At 39.5% G+C, this 5,368-nt stretch overlaps 1 pseudogene; it reads right to left on the bottom strand.

The window, feature by feature from the left end:
- Positions 1-4,196: 4,196 nt before the first annotated feature.
- LOC101592431 lies at positions 4,197-5,293 on the bottom strand (annotated as a pseudogene).
- Between the last annotated feature and the right edge of the window lie 75 nt (positions 5,294-5,368).

Genomic DNA, 5,368 nt, shown 5'->3' with positions numbered 1-5,368 from the left:
GTAACTCAGTGCAATGATCCTGGATTCAGATGCTAGTACCACAAGCAAAACAAAACAAAGAAAAAAAAATCTCTTAATGTAATTTTATGGCCAGAAAAAGAATGAATTAAATGACTGACAGGGAAGTATTCACATAATACAGTTTCTTCCGATCTAATCTGAAGTCGAGACAGTTAATGATCACTTGATGATTTAAAGAATGAGCCTGAAGTTATTTTATAAAGTAAAGTAATAGATGGGTCTAGTTGCTTATGCTTGTAATACTAGCACCCTGTGAGGTTGAAGCAGGAGGATAACAAGTTCTAGCCCAGCTGGGGAAATTTAGCAGTTTAAAAAGACCCTACCTCAAAAGAAAAAAATAAAGATGCTGAAGATGTAGCTCAGGATGAAGGCCTTGGGCTCAATCTCTAGTGAAGAAAGAAAGAAAGAGAGAAAGCAAGCAAGCAAGGAAGCAAGAGACCCATTTCTTTAATGATACTCTAAGGCGTATCCACAGAATGACAGCGCTTGATAATTCTAGCTTGCCTCTGCTGTGCATACAAACACAATAACTCCTGTGCTCCAGTCACACCTATCACTTCTTTTCTCTTCTCTCTATGAATTTGTAAAAAAAAAGTGTAGCATGTTGGATATGGCCTGAGGTAGTTCTTTTTTAAAAAGTCAATTTGTCTTTTTTTTTTTTTTCCAGAACCAGGGATTGAACTCAGGCCACTGCGCTTGCCAGGCAAATACTTATTCCACTGAGCCAGCCCCCAGATCCCATTTGTTGGTACCTTTTAAATATACACAATGATTGCACTCATTGCAAGGAATTTGTAGTTCTGCATGATATATTTTAATTCCTCCTGTTTTAATTATTATCCTCTCTTCCCATCAACTTCTCTTCTTCTCCTTATTTTCCAAAATTTGTTTCCATTTTTTCCTCAGTTTCTTACTTTATTTTTCCTTTGCTTCCTTCCTTTCCCCTGTCCCCACTCCTTGGTTCCCCTTATTTTCTTCCTGTTTTCCAATATCTATTATACATTTTAGTCCTTGTGTACACTTTCAGTTTCTCACACCAAAGAAACGATGGGATATTTACACAGCTGTGTCCAATTTATTTTACCTAAGATTGTGGTCTCCAGGTGCATCCATTTATCAATTATGTGAGAATAAAATTTGCATCTGAGCAATTGGTATTTGATGAATATTTTGAAGTTTCATTCAGCCCAGCACTGATGGGAGAATAATAAGCATTTTGAATGTCCACATAGAAGTGTGTTCTAATATTTCACATACAGACAAAAAGCAGAAGCAGTCAGGGAGAGTAATGAATGTCACCTTTCTTTATCTAAGTAGAAAACCATTTGCTCAAAGTTAAGTCATCCCTATTCTGTTTAGGAAGCAAAATGAATTGGGATTGAAGTTACCCTCTGTCTAACACAGGTCATCTTAAAATTTAACTTAAATATAATTTTGGAGTAAAGTAATACCATTTAAAGTTAATCGGTGTGATTTAAATTCCAATGATTTCCATATTTGCGTCTGTGTGATCACAGAATAATCAATTATGCTCATGTTTAAATGCTGAAAATTGCAAGCCAAAGAAATACTGGGAGATCCAGTGGACATCCAGTATCAGTGTCAACATTCACCAATTCATACTTCAATAAACAACTGTTATTTGCATTATTATTAGTTTTCCATGTGTCAATTTTTTATATTTGCAGAGTTGTAAGAAAAGCCTACTCAGAAGTAAACAGAAATTGGAAATTAGCTAGATGACCAAACTAGCCAGAGTACCCTCAAAACTACAGAGCCTGACAACACTTCTTTACTACCACTAGGTGTCTGGTTCACTGGATAAATTTTTTTAATTGTATTTGGTACAGGGTCTCACTACGCAGCTAGAACTCCTAGTGATCCTCCTCTTTGCAGCCTCCCTAGTGCTGGGATTACAGGAGTGCATCACCACGGCTGGATTTGGTCACTGGCTCAGCACACACAGGGGCAGGGGCAGGGGCAGTGGGGCTGTGGTGCCAGGGATAGAACCTCAGTCCCTCCACTTGCCTAAGCATCTGCTTAGTCTGATGAGCTATCTTGCCGTCCCTGGTTAGGTGTTTTGTATGTGAAAGAAAAAGACATATGAAGCTGATGCTTTTTTAAAGCACATTGCACATTTCTAAACCAGAGAGATGTTTGAAAATTCTCTTGAGAGCATCTTTATAAATTCTCTAGAGTTCCCAATTGCTGAGACATGTCAGAGCAATTTCTTTAATGGGCTAATGTATTGTTTTCTGCATGTTAACTTTCTCTTTGTTCTGCCTCTGGAAATCAGGAGACAATTCCAGCTTTTTTTTGTTAAAGTTTGCTTACTACTTTTTAAAGGTTCTGAGACAATTCAGGTTATCTGTCTATCCCATGACTCTCTCTGCTTAACAACATTTGGGATTGCAGACCTCCTGGAGAAGGTATTGTAGGCTCATTTGTTGAACAAGTGGCTTGCAATCCAGATGCTTCTCTGTAACTTATTTAGAAGAGACTCTGGCACACATGCATGTATTCTGCAGGGATTATATGCCAAGATAACTAAGGCTTCCTTTGTAACTCTCCTTGCTTGCCCTTCATGCTGTATATAAAGATTGTGAGATCCACAAAATCCCTGAAGGTCACAGGGAGAGCTTCTTCTTTTGTAGGCAGGAGTAAATAAAGGCATAAGACAGTGTGCATCTAGCGAGTGTGATGAGTTAGGGTTACCTTTGAAACTTTTTTGAGTAGGAAATGTTCCCCAGAAGGCAGGATCTATCTGGTAATGAACAGTCAGTCCATATTCCATGCTGATGCTTGTTTTGGCAGAGAGTGAGTCAAAGTCCAAGAATATGGAGGAAAAAAAAGAAATACAGTTTGGTAAATTCTTCTACAGGTTGGTTCATGTATGTAAACATCCCAGGTAATAATTTATGAGGCATGAGAAATTTGGGGAATCTATTCTTGCCATAAGTAAATGAGAAGAACACCAATAATGGTATCTAAATCATATGAGAAATCCTAGTTCTTTGCAGTTAAGCTGTGGGAAATACAAAAGGGATAGGTATCTACCTCTGACCTTCTTGTTCAGAGAGTTTGACTCATTGCTTCATATCATTTATGTAATCTGACCATCATATCTATGAGCAAAATGTAGCCACAGAAGCTTTCTCAGCTACATCATCCAAGAGAGGAGCCTTGATCATGCTATTTGAGCAATTTTAACAAGTAACAAAAACCAGAGAGAGAGAGAGAGAGAGAGAGAGAGAGAAAGAGAGAGAGAGAGAATATTCTGCAAGCAATGATGGAAACAAAACTATCTTCAAGGGTTTTGCTTCTGAGGAAGCACAAAACTCTGAGCCCTGAAATGAGGCCATGTAGCTGAAACCTTCAGCACATCTTTGCTAAGAGGCCTCATGTGAGTAATCATAGGCAATTCTAAGTCTGTGAAGAACACTGTTACTTCACAGAAAACCAGAATGCTCCCATGTAGGAAGGAGCGAAGTCTATCCTATTAGTGTGAGCACTGGATTGGAAGATAAAACTTCAACGTTCTATTTGCAGCCTTAATCATGGTTTGCTAGAGTCACTTGGGCTTCCCAGGCTTCAGGCTCTGTGCTTCTCCAAGTTCTTTGCAAAAATATTTCACAAGCTCTTTGGGGCAGGTAATATAGCAACAACCAATACAAAGCATTGCATGTCTTTTAAAAAAAATCTCTTTCGTAACTTTAATTGAAACATTGCTATTCATTTTTAACTTTCTTATAAGCACCAAATCTTAAAATCTAAGTCATTTTTTTTTAAAAAAAACCTTCAAGAACTTCCCTCCAAAATAAAATAATGATGTTCATTCCTCTAAAGGTCCAAATTTAAGTTCCATCAAAATCAAAACAAAAGAAAAGGTGTTCCACATGGAAATAAAAAGTAACAAAAACCACATTCTAGGACGTCAGGGTATTTCACAGTCTTTGCTCTGCTGTCTAATTGTCCTTCAGCTGACTTAAAAAAAAATAACCCCTAGGTTCATCAAAATATGCATTTTCCCTTTGCTTTTTTTAAAAATGAAAAATAATTATTAAAAAGAGAAAACATTAAGAAAGTCACCATCAATTGCCTGACTCATTGGATGGTGTGTACAGGATATGGAGGTCAGGAAAGCTATCTGCAGCACAATTGTGGGATAGTCATCTTTAGGGTTTAGCTTTCTTCCAGACAGTGTAAAATGCCCACAACTCCAAGTATGAAGGGACACAGACGATCTCCTTGGAGAATTCCACAGGACAACATAGGCTCCCAAGCTGTTCTTCATACAGTGAAGGGGCTTCTGTAAATTGACACAGTTTCCCTGTATAAAATATTTCCCGTCTTGTTTCAGCACTTTCATGGAGGGGTCAAGAATCAGTCTGAGAAACTCCTGTGTGGATTCTTCTTCTGGAGCCATGGAGATTGGAACAGCAGTCAAATCATTAATCAAATAATCAAACTCTCTCCCTTCTTTGGCATACCTCTTCAGTACTGGAATACAGTCTTCTATGAGAACCTGACAGCAGTCTCCTTTGAGATTGTCTAAGACATCACTACGTGCTTTCCATATGTATTTCTTACATGCGTTAATCACCATTTGGTCAGTCTCTAACATAGTGACCATCTTTGGTTTCAGTTTGGCTATTTCACATAATATGCCTCCATCTCCACCGCCCAGAATCAGGACATCTTTGCCAGTGTAATCTTCTTGCCACCACACATGATGGCCCGGGTACCTGCCAAATCACTCTCTGCCAAATTAACATCCCCACTAACGATGAGAATGTTTCCAAACTGCTTTGAGTGTAGAATTTTAATGTTCTGATAAGGCGAGCCTTCCTCATATACCACTTTGTCTGTGTCATACTCAACCAGACGACCATCAGCTGTAGGACAGTGTCTGTCATGGCCCCTTCTTGAACTATGGTTGGCAACCGCATAACCCTCCCAGTACCGGCCTGACTCAATTCTTTCATTTTCTCTTCTATTTTATTCAAAAGATTATCAATTTCTTCTTTGCCCTGGGTATCGTTGTCATAGCTCTGAAGGCGCAGGAAAACCAATCCACGCGGACAAATTCTCAAACTGGAGGAGCTGCTGTTTTTGTCTGTGTAGGTTGCTGGGTAGCCAAGGAACTGCCAGGTACCACCGACTCCGCCATGCCCTATTCCTAGAAAAGGGACTGTAGACCTTTTAGGATGGTCTCGCCATCAGCTTTATCGCCCAGCATAAAGTCGAGCGTGCTGTGCTGTGCTGCTGCCATAGTGAGGCGAGGCCCTGTGCCTGAGGGAGGCAGCCGTAGAGACAGGGGTGAGGAGGGTGGAGGATGGGGGGTGGG

The sequence above is a fragment of the Octodon degus genome, unplaced genomic scaffold (genome assembly GCF_000260255.1).
Source record: "Octodon degus isolate 3935 unplaced genomic scaffold, OctDeg1.0 scaffold00366, whole genome shotgun sequence".
In the NCBI taxonomy this organism is placed as follows: domain Eukaryota; kingdom Metazoa; phylum Chordata; class Mammalia; order Rodentia; family Octodontidae; genus Octodon; species Octodon degus.
Note: the sequence above shows the minus strand (reverse complement) of the source record. Positions and strands in the feature narration are given on the sequence as shown.